This window comes from Pseudophryne corroboree, chromosome 3 (assembly GCF_028390025.1).
Source record: "Pseudophryne corroboree isolate aPseCor3 chromosome 3, aPseCor3.hap2, whole genome shotgun sequence".
Classification (NCBI taxonomy): domain Eukaryota; kingdom Metazoa; phylum Chordata; class Amphibia; order Anura; family Myobatrachidae; genus Pseudophryne; species Pseudophryne corroboree.
In genome coordinates, this window is record NC_086446.1 from 750,651,782 (window position 1) to 750,668,426 (window position 16,645).

Sequence of the window (16,645 nt, forward strand, 5' to 3'; positions counted from 1 at the left end):
TGATTTCCTTAGATTTACAAACAGAGGAAAAGTGATTCATTTTGTCACATGCAGTGCAAATTTTACCTGTGGCAGGACAGTCTCCTGAATGTGGATAGGAGCGTCCACACCTGTAACTTGATCTAGATTTCTCTGTCTCCAGAATGGTACTTGTGTCAGTGTGTAATTTATTGCACACTTGCAGCTGGGTCATGCCCCTCTCCATGTCTTTAGCATGCGTCTCTGAAAGTTCTAGACTTCTAGCATATTGCTGCAGCTCAGTCAGCGTCATTTCAGATTTAAGAGCACGTCTGCGCAACTTTTCACATGTGCCAAATGCGATTAGCTGCTGCTTAATTTCATCTTCTACATCATGGAACTGATAAGTTTTGGCAAGAATCCGTAATCTAGTAATGTATGCATCAACAGATACAGTTTGCCGTTGCATAGCTGTCCTGAATAGATATTTTGAATGTGACAGGCTGCATTTTGGGGCAAAATAGGCAGTCAGAAAGTCCCTGCATTTGTTATAATCCCTGGTGTCTGCCTCTGGCAAAGTATCATACAGACAACAGACAGAGAGGAGGGGGGTGCAAATCCCCACCCCTAAATTCCCTTCCGCACACTGAAAATTACCTGTAACCATCCCTGAACCTATCTGGTAATAAAATTCAGAGAATTGGTCACAAATGTTTGCAAACACATGTTTAGCTGCTGGCCACGTCACGGCTTCTCCAATACAGCAGTCCTAACCTACATAATAGCAGTGCCCACATAGGGCCATGTAATTTGTCACAGTAGGCCTCATGATAAAGGCTATTACTAAAACACTTCCAGACAGAGAGCTAACTTACCCAGGAGCCACCCCCAGGATCTCCCATTGGCACTACAAGGAACAGCATGCCTTCCAAATGCTGCTCCCATTCAATGCCTCTTGCACACAAGCAGACAAACAATTTGGCAGTTGCTCAATCATACCTGGAGATAATTATATATCAGGTGCTGGAAGGGGGAGGGGTCACAGACAAACAACAGACAGAGAGGAGGGGGGTGCAAATCCCCACCCCTAAATTCCCTTCCGCACACTGAAAATTACCTGTAACCATCCCTGAACCTATCTGGTAATAAAATTCAGAGAATTAGTCACAAATGTTTGCAAACACATGTTTAGCTGCTGGCCACGTCACGGCTTCTCTGATACAGCAGTCCTAACCTACATAATAGCAGTGCCCACATAGGGCCATGTAATTTGTCACAGTAGGCCTCATGATAAAGGCTATTACTAAAACACTTCCAGACAGAGAGCTAACTTACCCAGGAGCCACCCCCAGGATCTCCCATTGGCACTACAAGGAACAGCATGCCTTCCAAATGCTGCTCCCATTCAATGCCTCTTGCACACAAGCAGACAAACAATTTGGCAGTTGCTCAATCATACCTGGAGATAATTATATATCAGGTGCTGGAAGGGGGAGGGGTCACAGACAAACAACAGACAGAGAGGAGGGGGGTGCAAATCCCCACCCCTAAATTCCCTTCCGCACACTGAAAATTACCTGTAACCATCCCTGAACCTATCTGGTAATAAAATTCAGAGAATTAGTCACAAATGTTTGCAAACACATGTTTAGCTGCTGGCCACGTCACGACTTCTCCGATACAGCAGTCCTAACCTACATAATAGTAGTGCCCACATAGGGCCATGTAATTTGTCACAGTAGGCCTCATGATAAAGGCTATTACTAAAACACTTCCAGACAGAGAGCTAACTTACCCAGGAGCCACCCCCAGGATCTCCCATTGGCACTACAAGGAACAGCATGCCTTCCAAATGCTGCTCCCATTCAATGCCTCTTGCACACAAGCAGACAAACAATTTGGCAGTTGCTCAATCATACCTGGAGCTAATTATATATCAGGTGCTGGAAGGGGGAGGGGTCACAGACAAACAACAGACAGAGAGGAGGGGGGTGCAAATCCCCACCCCTAAATTCCCTTCCGCACACTGAAAATTACCTGTAACCATCCCTGAACCTATCTGGTAATAAAATTCAGAGAATTAGTCACAAATGTTTGCAAACACATGTTTAGCTGCTGGCCACGTCACGGCTTCTCCGATACAGCAGTCCTAACCTACATAATAGTAGTGCCCACATAGGGCCATGTAATTTGTCACAGTAGGCCTCATGATAAAGGCTATTACTAAAACACTTCCAGACAGAGAGCTAACTTACCCAGGAGCCACCCCCAGGATCTCCCATTGGCACTACAAGGAACAGCATGCCTTCCAAATGCTGCTCCCATTCAATGCCTCTTGCACACAAGCAGACAAACAATTTGGCAGTTGCTCAATCATACCTGGAGATAATTATATATCAGGTGCTGGAAGGGGGAGGGGTCACAGACAAACAACAGACAGAGAGGAGGGGGGTGCAAATCCCCACCCCTAAATTCCCTTCCGCACACTGAAAATTACCTGTAACCATCCCTGAACCTATCTGGTAATAAAATTCAGAGAATTAGTCACAAATGTTTGCAAACACATGTTTAGCTGCTGGCCACGTCACGGCTTCTCCGATACAGCAGTCCTAACCTACATAATAGCAGTGCCCACATAGGGCCATGTAATTTGTCACAGTAGGCCTCATGATAAAGGCTATTACTAAAACACTTCCAGACAGAGAGCTAACTTACCCAGGAGCCACCCCCAGGATCTCCCATTGGCACTACAAGGAACAGCATGCCTTCCAAATGCTGCTCCCATTCAATGCCTCTTGCACACAAGCAGACAAACAATTTGGCAGTTGCTCAATCATACCTGGAGATAATTATATATCAGGTGCTGGAAGGGGGAGGGGTCACAGACAAACAACAGACAGAGAGGAGGGGGGTGCAAATCCCCACCCCTAAATTCCCTTCCGCACACTGAAAATTACCTGTAACCATCCCTGAACCTATCTGGTAATAAAATTCAGAGAATTAGTCACAAATGTTTGCAAACACATGTTTAGCTGCTGGCCACGTCACGGCTTCTCCGATACAGCAGTCCTAACCTACATAATAGCAGTGCCCACATAGGGCCATGTAATTTGTCACAGTAGGCCTCATGATAAAGGCTATTACTAAAACACTTCCAGACAGAGAGCTAACTTACCCAGGAGCCACCCCCAGGATCTCCCATTGGCACTACAAGGAACAGCATGCCTTCCAAATGCTGCTCCCATTCAATGCCTCTTGCACACAAGCAGACAAACAATTTGGCAGTTGCTCAATCATACCTGGAGATAATTATATATCAGGTGCTGGAAGGGGGAGGGGTCACAGACAAACAACAGACAGAGAGGAGCGGGGTGCAAATCCCCACCCCTAAATTCCCTTCCGCACACTGAAAATTACCTGTAACCATCCCTGAACCTATCTGGTAATAAAATTCAGAGAATTAGTCACAAATGTTTGCAAACACATGTTTAGCTGCTGGCCACGTCACGGCTTTTCCGATACAGCAGTCCTAACCTACATAATAGCAGTGCCCACATAGGGCCATGTAATTTGTCACAGTAGGCCTCATGATAAAGGCTATTACTAAAACACTTCCAGACAGAGAGCTAACTTACCCAGGAGCCACCCCCAGGATCTCCCATTGGCACTACAAGGAACAGCATGCCTTCCAAATGCTGCTCCCATTCAATGCCTCTTGCACACAAGCAGACAAACAATTTGGCAGTTGCTCAATCATACCTGGAGATAATTATATATCAGGTGCTGGAAGGGGGAGGGGTCACAGACAAACAACAGACAGAGAGGAGGGGGGTGCAAATCCCCACCCCTAAATTCCCTTCCGCACACTGAAAATTACCTGTAACCATCCCTGAACCTATCTGGTAATAAAATTCAGAGAATTAGTCACAAATGTTTGCAAACACATGTTTAGCTGCTGGCCACGTCACGGCTTCTCTGATACAGCAGTCCTAACCTACATAATAGCAGTGCCCACATAGGGCCATGTAATTTGTCACAGTAGGCCTCATGATAAAGGCTATTACTAAAACACTTCCAGACAGAGAGCTAACTTACCCAGGAGCCACCCCCAGGATCTCCCATTGGCACTACAAGGAACAGCATGCCTTCCAAATGCTGCTCCCATTCAATGCCTCTTGCACACAAGCAGACAAACAATTTGGCAGTTGCTCAATCATACCTGGAGATAAAGTATCATACAGTTCATAAATCTTGGAGCCAGCACTGAGAAGAAGCATGCTTTTCTTTTTGCTATCAGAAGTAACCCCCATAGCTTCAATATAGTGATCAAACTGGGCAAGCCATTTTCTCCATAACGCTGCTGCATGAGGGGCATCAGTATGCAGAAACTGGGGGATTAATGCTAGCATGTCAGCCATGGTGACTAAAAGGAATGTACAGTAGCTGAGTGTAAGTAGTTAAAAGTTTATCCTCATCGCCAGTTGTTACTGTATGTCCTGATGTACATCTCTTTGCTTCAATGAATCATACAGTGTGAAGATTATGTATTTTATTTCTTATTGGTAAGTAGTACTTGCATGGTTACAGATAGACATCAACTCCACATGCTGCTCTCCTTCTCCTTACTCTCCTTCTACATCCTACTTCCTTCTAGTGATGGGTAGTTCATGAATGATTAGTTCAAAATGAACTAATCTTCAAAGTGAACTAGTTCGTTCAGTTCACAGCTTTGGCAAAGATTAGTTCATCAGAAAGGAAGAGTGAGACACAGACAGAATAGAGCCAGCAGCTGCATTAGGCTTCTCACTGCCTCATTCACTTCACTGTATTTTCACTTCCTGAATCTGATGCTTTAAAATGAAAGTTAAAAGTACAACACGCCCAGCAATACAGATCTAATAAAAAAAATAGCATCTGCACTGCCTGGCCAAAGTCTATGTGTGTCTGTGAGTGAGCATGTGTGGTCATGCTGCTCACCTTTCTGTGATATAATCACTGTCCTATTAGTCCAGATGTCCAAACACTTGCTGCTGCTTCTGGTACTACTGGCTTTTGTTCATACTGCTGTGCTTAATCTTCTGCTGGGTGTTGTGTAGGTGCTGCTGCAGCAGCAGCACTGTTGTTATTCAGCTCTCACTCAACAATACTCATGAGCCAGTACATCTCTGCTGCCACAGGGGTCACTGCTGTGCTCAGACATGGAGTGGACTCACTCCGTGGAGCTGATTCAGTTACATTGTCCTGACGACTCATGAGTCATTCTCCTTGCAAGTAGTTCAGTAGTTCAGTGATTCATTACAGATCACTGATCAGTTCACTGACTCAATGACTCATACAGCCATACGAGTCAGTGCAGTACTTCTAAGCTACCATGTGTGGCACTGCTGTGCTCAGGCATATGCTATGGAGCTGATACTGAACTGCATATAGCCATCATTAATTCATCTAGCATATTAGGTGGTCACAAGGTACACTGTCACTCCCAATCAGCCAAAGACACAGTTCTGAGTGCTGCATTCTATCCTGTAGGGTCTGATTACTCTACACAAGACATAGGGGGATATGTATGTTTGTCTGATGAACCTTCAGACTTGAAATAATTAAAATATGATGGTACATATACTTAGGTAGTTCTATAGAAGTGGAGATGTTGCCCATAGCAACCAATCAGTGTGTGTGTGTGTGTGTGTGTGAGAGAGAGAGAGAGAGAGAGAGAGAGAGAGAGAGAGAGAGAGAGAGTGAATACTGAATACTCATGAGTCAGTTTACCTCAGCTGCCACAGGGGTCACTGCTGTGCTCATGGAGTCAGTGGACTCTGTGGAGCTGATTGAACTGCATTGTCCTGACGACTCATGAGTCACTCTCCTTGCAAGTAGTTCAGTAGTTCAGTGATTCATTACAGATCACTGATTAGTTCACTGACTCAATGACTCATACAGCCATACGAGTCAGTACAGTACTTCTCAGCTACCATGTGTGGCACTGCTGTGCACAGGCATATGCATTGTATGGAGCTGATACTGAACTGCATATAGCCATGATTCATTCCCCCAGTATATTAGGTGACAAGCTATGTGAGAGGTGCGGTTGGCCTGCGAGTGCGTGTGGTGGTGCCTGCTGCCGTGCAGGTGTAGACTCGGTACTCACCAGGCGCCGCTCGCTCTCACCTTCAGGTACCGGAACCCTCAACGGACCTGGAAATCTTCACTCGGATCCGGACACGGCGATTCCCTCTCGGAGCTGACCGACGACCGAGCTGAGGAGAGAATGGTCTACATTAAAGGGGGTATCGACCCTGCTTCCGGTGGAACAGGGGATACCCCAGGGGTGGCTGCGACCTTCACCGGCTGGGTGAATGGTCATCACCGGCACAAAGCCTCAGCTACCCAGCTTTCACACACTCGCGCTTTCGCACGTAGTGTGATGAAAGGGATTCTCACGTCCGTGAGCAATCCTAACTCCGGCGCTCGGGGACAAACAAGGGACAGACGTACACGGATGCTACTCACCGTCACAAGTCTTGCACTCCGATCTTCTCCACTTACAGGTCCCTGTAAGGAGGCAAAGAGAAACAGCCGTGCAGGGCCTAACTCTGACCTAGTGTCACACCCTATACTATCTACAACAGCAGAGCCCTCAAACTAGCTCTGTGGGTGTGGTGCAACACAACTATGCACAACTTACACAACACATACACTTTGCCCTGCACGGTAACAACATATATCACACTATCGGAGTTACAACATAAAACGGTGCTGTCCCTTTATCTACCCGACTCAGCACACCCAGTAGTGGGGACCGCACAGCTCACCCACCTACCGTACTCTCAGGGTGGCCTGAGCCTAACGCCCAGTGTCACCTTTACTCACCTCGGGGAAAACACTGCTTCGATGGGCCTAGCGCCCCCTAACTGTCCACAGGCCGGAGGCCTGACTTTGCCCACGGGCCTAGCGCCCGCCTACCTTGCTGCCCGTTGGGTGACCTGGGCCTTGTGCCCAAGGTCACCTTATCGTACCTATTTGGCCAAAATCCACTAGGGCCTAATGCCCTCTAATGCTCCCACAGGCCTAGTGCCTGACCGTGCCCCTCAGGCCTAATGCCCGCCTAACTGCGCCCACAGGCCGGTGGCCTGACTATACTTATGGGCCTAGTGCCCAACCTGCGCCCAGGCCTAGTGCCTGCCTATGTGCCCCCACGGGCCGAGAGGCCCGACCAAATGCCCACGGGCCGGGAGGCCCGACCAAATGCCCACGGGCCGGGAGGGCCCGACTACATGCCCACAGGCCGGGAGGGCCTGACTGTGCCCACGGGCCTATTGCCCGAACACCCGGTGGTCTAGGGAGGGGCGGGTACAGGGGCGCCTGATAAGGGCCTACCTGACCCGCTGGGAGAGGCACCAGGGGGGAGCTTCGGCAGCCCTTTGCTTCCCACCCCTGGTGACCCCTCCGGCGCTGCTCTTCTTCAATCTTCGGCCGCTGGCCCGTCCTGGCCAGCGGCGCCGCCGCCGTCGTCGCGCCGCGTCCAGCCGCCGCTGGACATCTTCTTTCTTCGCGCTCTTCTGCGCGCCCGCTCTCGTCCACTCCCGCCCGTGTCTTCTGCCGCTCTTCGGCGCGGCCTCCCCTTCAGGCTCCCGCCCGGCGTCTGACGTCAGACGCCGGGGGCGGGGCCTATGACGCGGCGAGCGCCGATTGGCTCGCCGCGCCTGTTCCTGATTGGCCGGCGCCCCGCGAGCCGTGATTGGCTCGCGGACGGCGCCGGATTCAAAAAGCCGCGGGCGGCGCTTCTCATTGGCGGCCCCAGCGGCGCCAAGTTTAAAGCGCCGCCGCGCCGCTCTCCGCCGCCGACAGCCTGGTGCAGGGAAACATCCGATCCCTGCACCAGGCACCCGCCGCCGCACCCTCCGCGCTGGGGACAGACAAGCTGCCCCAGCGCTGTCCCCAGCTAGGGACCACAACATGGATGTGCCCACAGGGCACATCCTTACAAGCTACACTCCCAATCAGCTAAAGACACAGTGCTGAGTGCTGCATGCTATCCTGTAGGGTAGGATTACTCCACAGAAGACACAGGAGGATATGTACTATGAACCTTCAAGTGACAGAAAGTAGAGCAGTTGCCCCTAGCAACCAATCAGCTTCTGTCACTTTATATACTGTTGAAGATAAATGACAGAAGCTGATTGGTTACTTTACAACAGCTCCACTTTATCTCTCTCTAAGGTCTGTTACATTGGGGCAAAGGGACATTTTTTTCTTTTAATTACTGTATTTTAAAAGCAGAAAAAAAGTGACTTATGACATTACTCTGAATTTGGATCTTTCACTTGCATATTATGAAGTAAAAAGGAGTACCAACAATGGGATTAATATTGCAGAGATACATATGTCACTATAAGGTTGCTATATAACTTATTGCTTTTCTTAAAAATAAAAAAAATCTGACATTTTAAACATATCTGATCATTTGAAAAAGATTATAACTCCTACAATGAGCTAGTATTATAAATACCTACTCTATGTGTAATAGTCTAGACTAGTTCTAAATCTAATCACTCCTTTCAGTCTCAGAGTCAGTGAGTGAAATGATGAACTAAATGAACTACATGAACTAATCTTCTGAACTAATCTTTTGAGTGAACTAGATCATAATGAACTAATCACCAAAGTGAACTAGATTTCCCATCACTACTTCCTTCTACTTCCTAATCACATGTTCATCTGTGCAGCCAGATTCTTAAAGGTACACTACCTCATCTAGCTAATGCACATAAACTATCTTCATAGATACTACAAGGGCCTGTGAGGATACGGGGTTCCTCTAATCACTCAGACACAGAGCAGATGAAACCAAAGTGATGGTTTATTTCTCACCGCACACAGGAGTAGATAATTCACAGGAAATAGAAGTAAATATAGCCCAGAAACAATATGCAGGTAGCAGTCCAGATAGTAAGTCCCAGTAGAGGATTTAGGTCCACAGCAATGCCACACAGAAGTTACAGATAAACAGGTCCACAGAGCAGAACTATCACTGAGTCCACACAGCAGTGATAGCAGATTAGTCCACAGGAGAATATTTGTATAAGTCCACTTAGGAGTAAATGTGTATAAATCCACGCAGCACTAGTGATGCGTTCCACAAGGTACCCTGGTAGAGGATTACTCCTTAGCCAAAGTCCTGCGACTAACATGAGGAGATGACCTGCGCAACCTCTTTTAAAACCTTCCAAATGCCCATGATGCCATGCTCACCTGGGGAGTATACCCAGGTTCCTGATTGGTGGGATTCCATTTCAGGTATCTCCCTCCTCCCTCCCACAGCTGGCCTCCTCCTGCTGACCATGGGGGTGATTCCGAGTTGATCGCTATTGTTTTCGTTCGCACAACATATTTGCAAAATTGCGAACACGTTGCACAATAGCGAATATCCGCCCCCAACGTATTTTTGCTATTTCGTACGCAGTATTACACAAAGTAGGCATATGCCAAATGACATCGCACTAATGCGCACCCATCGCATTACCACAAACCTCATCGTAAAAATACAAACTTCTCGTAGATTTACACATTCTTCTTAACATTGCACACGCTTTTGCTGAAAAATGCACAGCAATGGTTTTTTTTCCAAGTTATATTACACCTTTCAATTCAAACTCAACAAGCCTTCCTCAATTACGAATCCAATTAGTGTAATGAATGATTGTGGTCATGACCAATTAAGTCTTCAAAGAATACCTACAAAGCACTTTGTAGGCATAATTGGCCATTACCATGTTTATTTATAAATAAGTGAAATAGATGTGTAAACTGTGCCTGGGCTAATGTTAAATAGCATATTTTTGTGTGGAGGTGTAGTGTGTGAATATATGTGTTTACATGTTTTTCTAAACAATAAGCTACTAACTGACATCATTTGTTTGTTTGTTTGTTTGTAAATAATAAGATTAATAATCGTAAGTTCGATGTGTGTTTTTTGTAAGGTAACCAATTTCTGCTAGGCAATATGCTGTTCCTTTATTGCATTAAAAAACACAACAACCGCTTAACTGGAAATTTTTTATTTTTATTTGTGAACATTTTTTTTTTGAACAAATAAAAAATATTTTTCAATTAAAAAAATTGTTGCAGCCGGTCAACATCGGCCAGCATGGCCTGCAAATTTGCCTTTAGGCTGGTAAGGATGCCAGGCAGGCTTGTGGGATCTCCAACTGCACCATCTGAAAAGAAGAGCAAAAATAAAAATAAAAAACTTACTCACATTACCTATTACACAAGCAAGCCACAAAGCACACTTTAATGGCAAAGGGACTGCATCATGGATGTTTGAATGTTAAAACAGTAGCATACCAACACACAAGCATGCTCAGCAATGTTTGTTATTGTTAACTTAAAATTTTTAAAAGTGTACCACACCATGATGTACATTTACTAAGATGGGAGTTCTATTTAAGATGGGACGTTGCCCAAAGCAACCAATCAGATTCCACATATCTTCTAGAAGGTGCTAAATAAATGAGAAGTTGAATCTGATTGGTTGCTATGGGCAACATCCCATCTTGATTAAAACTCCCATCTTAGTAAATGTAACCCCATGCTGTGATTCATTCACATCTGGAGTGAAGCAGACTTGACTTTTTTGGTGTTTGCCCTGCATCATCACACTGCATATCAACATCTTCAGAAGGACAACATATCCTAGCATGCCCACACTCCCTGAAAGCCTGCCTTACTACATAAGGTGAAACAGGTTTTTTTTTAATTAAAATAATCATTTTTTGAGTGTAACTTTCACAACACAAATCATTGTGTCCTTAGCCTGGCTAACAAAGTGAAGCATGCGAGTTGAATGTGCAAATATTAGGAATACCCAGGCACAAGTGTAAAAGACCAACAACATACTAAACTCCACTCAGGTCTAACTGTTTCACTGACAACCTAGCACATATAGGGGTATATGCAATTGCGGTCGAATTCCCGAAATTGTCGAATTTCGGGTCATTTTCGACCAAAAAAAAAAATCGCCTATGCAATTCAGTGCTTTCCGACCAAAAAACGGACTTTCAAAATTCGACTTTTTGAAATTCGACTTTTTGCAAATTCGACTTTTCTGCAATGATACAAGTGCTGCAATTCGACCAAAGCATATTCAATTCAAGTTTGGAAATTCGACAGCAGTGCTTTTAGACAGCAAATTCGTCATTTTCAATCCGCCACACTTTGGAGGGTGAAAACAAATAAAAAATTTTTAAACATGTTTTTTTTTGTGTTTTTTTTTGGGGGAATAGCAGATCTATTTATATTAGAAGGGATTAGGTACTTTTTTTTTTTTTTTTGGAGGCACAAATATTATTTATATATTTTTTAAAATATTATTATTATTTTTTTTATGCTTGAACGGTGAAATCATAAAAAAAAATGGCGTGGGGTCCCCCCTCCAAAGCATAACCAGCCTCGGGCTCTTCAAGCTGGTCCTGGTTCTAAAAATGCGGGGAAAAAATTGACAGGGGATCCCCCGTATTTTTAAAACCAGCACCGGGCTCTGCGCCTGGTGCTGGTGCCAAAAATACGGGGGACAAAAAGAGTAGGGGTCCCCCGTATTTTTAACACCAGCATCGGGCTCCACTAGCTGGACAGATAATGCCACAGCCGGGGGTCACTTTTATGCCGTGCCCTGCGGCCGTGGCATTAAATATCCAACTAGTCACCCCTGGCCGGGGTACCCTGGGGGAGTGGGGACCCCTTCAATCAAGGGGTCCCCCCCCCCCAGCCACCCAAGGGCCAGGGGTGAAGCCCGAGGCTGTCCCCCCCCATCCAATGGGCTGCGGATGGGGGGGCTGATAGTCTTTTGTGATAATAAAAAGATATTGTTTTTTCCAGTAGTACTACAAGTCCCAGCAAGCCTCCCCCGCAAGCTGGTACTTGGAGAACCACAAGTACCAGCATGCGGGAGAAAAACGGGCCCGCTGGTACCTGTAGTACTACTGGGAAAAAAATACCCAAATAAAAACAGGACACACACCGTCGACAGTAAAACTTTATTTCATACGTCGACACACACATACTTACCTATGTTCACACGCCGACATCGGTCCTCTTCTCCATGTAGAATCCACGGATACCTGAAAAGAAAAGATCAATATACTCACCTCAGCCATGATCCAGAGATAAATCCACGTACTTGGCAAAAAAACAAACCGAACACCCGCTCCATGCCGGACTGAAAGGGGTCCCATGCTGACACATGGGACACCTTTCCACGAATGAGACCTGTCAGTGACAGCTGTCACAGAAAGGTCTCTAAGCCAATCAGGAAGCGCAACTTCGTTGCGCTCACCTGATTGGCTGTGCGCTGTCTGTACTGTGACAGCACATCGCAAAGCCGCTCCATTACTTTCAATGGTGGGAACTTAGCGGCTAGCGGTAAGGTCACCCGCCGGTCAGCGGCTGACCGGCGGGTGACCCCACCGCTACCCGCAAAGTTCCCACCATTGAAAGTAATGGAGCGGCTTTGCGATGTGCTGTCACAGTACAGACAGCGCACAGCCAATCAGGTGAGCGCCACGGAAGTAGCGCTTCCTGATTGGCTGAAGGGACGTCAGTGACAGGAGTCACGTGATGTCCCGGCATTCGGGAGAAAGGGGTCTGATGTGAAAGCATTGGACCCCTTTCTAGTCCGGTATGGAGCGGGTTTTTGCGTTTTTTTTTTTTAAACAAGTACGTGGATTTTACTCTCTGGACGTGGATTTATCTCTGGACGCTGGAAGGTGAGTATAATTTTTTCACAGGTACCCTCGGATCGTCGGAGACCGTGGCAGTCGGCGTGTCAACATAGGTAAGTATGTGTGTGTCGGTAGTGTGTAATAAAGTTTTACTATCAAGGTGTGTGTGTCCTGTTTTTATTTGGGTATTTTTTTCCCAGTAGTACTACAGGTACCAGCGGACCCGTTTTTCTCCCGCATGCTGGTACTTGTGGTTCTCCAAGTACCAGCTTGCGGGGGAGGCTTGCTGGGACTTGTAGTACTGCTGGAAAAAACAATATCTTTTTATTATCACAAAAGGCTATCAGCCCCCCCATCCGCAGCCCATTGGATGGGGGGGGACAGCCTCGGGCTTCACCCCTGGCCCTTGGGTGGCTGGGGGGGGGACCCCTTGATTGAAGGGGTCCCCACTCCCCCAGGGTACCCCGGCCAGGGGTGACTAGTTGGATATTTAATGCCACGGCCGCAGGGCACGGCATAAAAGTGACCCCCGGCTGTGGCATTATCTGTCCAGCTAGTGGAGCCCGATGCTGGTGTTAAAAATACGGGGGACCCCTACTCTTTTTGTCCCCCGTATTTTTGGCACCAGCACCAGGCGCAGAGCCCGGTGCTGGTTTTAAAAATACGGGGGATCCCTGGCCAATTTTTCCCCTGCATTTTTAGAACCAGGACCAGCTCGATGAGCCCGAGGCTGGTTATGCTTTGGAGGGGGGACCCCACGCCATTTTTTTTTGGGTTTTTCACGTTTTTTTACCGTTTTTTAAAATCGCGGCAAAATCCGCCAAATCGGCCGATTTTTGCCCGCGACTCTGGCGAATCCGTTTTTCATTGAATATGGTGAATTCCGGAAGCCACCTTCCGGGATTCACCTGTCGAATTGAGTCGAATTAAAAAACGGCGAAAATTGCCGCGAATTCGACCGCAATTGCATATACCCCATAAACCCTGTTGTCCTGGCAATCCTGTCGACCTAATGAGTGTCGACCTAGAGTGGACACCCTAAACATTGCAGACATAGACACTGTACATCTAATGATACTCACACAAATGTAAATGCAACATCCATACCATGATGAAGAACACAAACATTTTTCCTTGGGCCAAGATTGGCCACAGTACAACACTGCATGTATTGGATTTTGAAGTTTAAGTAGGTAACAAATACATTTTAAATGTGTAAAAACTTACTCTCATCTGCCACATGCGCACTACTCTGAAGATCCGCAGGGGCTTCTGCTGCCCATTCACTGGGTGGGGAAGGAGGCTGGATGGGGGAAGGAGGATGGATTGGGGAAGGAGGATGGATTGGGGAAGGAGGAGGGTTTGGGGAAGGAGGATGGATTGGGGAAGGAGGATGGAATGGGGAGCTGTTTACAGAGGGTGGGTCTGAATGAGAGGGGGAGGGGGGCGGAGAGGGTGTTTGGGCCACAGAGGGGGAGGGGGCCAGAGAGGGGGAATGGGAAAGAGAGGGGGGGGGGGGGGCGGAGTGGTGGTTTGGCCTACAGAGGGGGAGGGGGACAGAGAGGGGTATTGGTAAAGAGAGGGGGAGGGGGGCAGAGAAGGGGATTGGGAAGGAGAGGGGGATTGGGCGACAGAAGGGGAGGGGGGCAGAGAAGGGGATTGTGAAGGAGAGGGGGATTGGGCGACAGAAGGGGAGGGGGCAGAGAAGGGGATTGGGAAGGAGAGGGGGATTGGGCAACAGAAGGGGAGGGGGGCTGAGAAGGGGATTGTGAAGGAGAGGAGGATTGGGCGACAGAAGGGGAGGGGGGCAGAGAAGGGGATTGGTAAGGAGAGGGGGATTGGGCGACAGAAGGGGAGGGGGGCAGAGAAGGTGATTGGGAAGGAGAGGGGGATTGGGCGACAGAAGGGGAGGGGGGCTGAGAAGGGGATTGGGAAGGAGAGGGGGTTTGGGCGACAGAAGGGGAGGGGGGCTGAGAAGGGGATTGGGAAGGAGAGGGGGATTGGGCAACAGAAGGGGAGGGGGGCTGAGAAGGGGATTGGTCCAGACTTCCTGCAGCAGCTTGCCGTTGTGCTCGCCCTAGAATGACATATGTAATATTTAGGTTGTGGCTTTAAAAATTATAACAACAGCATTTTTCTATTACACTGTTCTGTCCCATGTTAAAGACACAGGGGTAAAATTACTAAGTTTTTTTTTTAAACTGGTGATGTTGCCCATAGCAACCAATCAGATTCTACGTAACATTTATTAAGCTGCTTCTAGAAGATAATATATTGAATCTGATTGGTTGCTATAGGCAACATCACCAGTTCTAAAAAGCTCCCACCTTAGTAAATTTACCCCACAGAGCAAGTTATTGGGTTCAGTTGACAGCCTGTGTAGCAACTCAGTACAACAACATTCACTTTTTCCGAAGCAGTTTGCTACACAGTCAGTACTGCTTGCCCTAACCACACACACTGTGTCATGTTTGTTCTACAATAGTTGATTGTCAGTGTGCTAATTTTCACACTATATAACTTAGTGAACATATGCAAGTTTTGCATTAAAAGTTTCTGCTAATAATCTCAGTGTTATTTAATGTAATATGAAACTTACTGCGCCTACGTCTAGTGCGGATTTGTTGGCGGAGCTCCGCCAACAGGTCCGGTGTGCGACGGCGGAGGTCGCTCCAGCGCCTTTCAAGCTGAATAATGGAGTGTGTGGTCCGGGTGCGGCTGCGGAGTATGCGGCGGCCCTCCGCGTAGGCCTCGCGCTTTATCCTATTGGGGATAAAGGGGCCTGCGTGGCCTACACGGCGGTCCATTACAGCGACCAACACGCGCAGGTCACGGTGGGTAAATGCTAGGGATGCGCACTTGAAATTTTTCGGGTTTTGGTTTTGGGTTCGGTTCCGCGGCCGTGTTTTGGGTTCGAACGCGTTTTGACAAAACCTCACCGAATTTTTTTTGTCGGATTCGGGTGTGTTTTGGATTTGGGTGTTTTTTTCAAAAAACCCTAAAAAACAGCTTAAATCATAGAATTTGGGGGTCATTTTGATCCCAAAGTATTATTAACCTCAAAAACCATAATTTCCACTCATTTTCAGTCTATTCTGAACACCTCACACCTCACAATATTATTTTTAGTCCTAAAATTTGCACCGAGGTCGCTGGATGACTAAGCTAAGCGACCCAAGTGGCCGACACAAACACCTGGCCCATCTAGGAGTGGCACTGCAGTGTCACGCAGGATGGCCCTTCCAAAAAACACTCCCCAAACAGCACATGACGCAAAGAAAAAAAGAGGCGCAATGAGGTAGCTGTGTGACTAAGCTCAACGACCCAAGTGGCCGACACAAACACCTGGCCCATCTAGGAGTGTCACTGCAGTGTCACGCAGGATGGCCCTTCCAAAAAACACTCCCCAAACAGCACATGACGCAAAGAAAAAAAGAGGCGCAATGAGGTAGCTGTGTGACTAAGCTCAACGACCCAAGTGGCCGACACAAACACCTGGCCCATCTAGGAGTGGCACTGCAGTGTCACGCAGGATGGCCCTTCCAAAAAACACTCCCCAAACAGCACATGACGCAAAGAAAAAAAGAGGCGCAATGAGGTAGCTGTGTGAGTAAGCTAAGCGACCCTAGTGGCCGACACAAACACCTGGCCCATCTAGGAGTGGCACTGCAGTGTCACGCAGGCTGGCCCTTCAAAAAACTACTCCCCAAACAGCACATGACGCAAAGAAAAAAAGAGGCGCAATGAGGTAGCTGTGTGAGTAAGCTAAGCGACCCTAGTGGCCGACACAAACACCTGGCCCATCTAGGAGTGGCACTGCAGTGTCACGCAGAATGGCCCTTCAAAAAACACTCCCCAAACAGCACATGACGCAAAGAAGAAAAAAAAGAGGCGCAATGAGGTAGCTGTGTGAGTAAGCTAAGCGACCCTAGTGGCCGACACAAACACCTGGCCCATCTAGGAGTGGC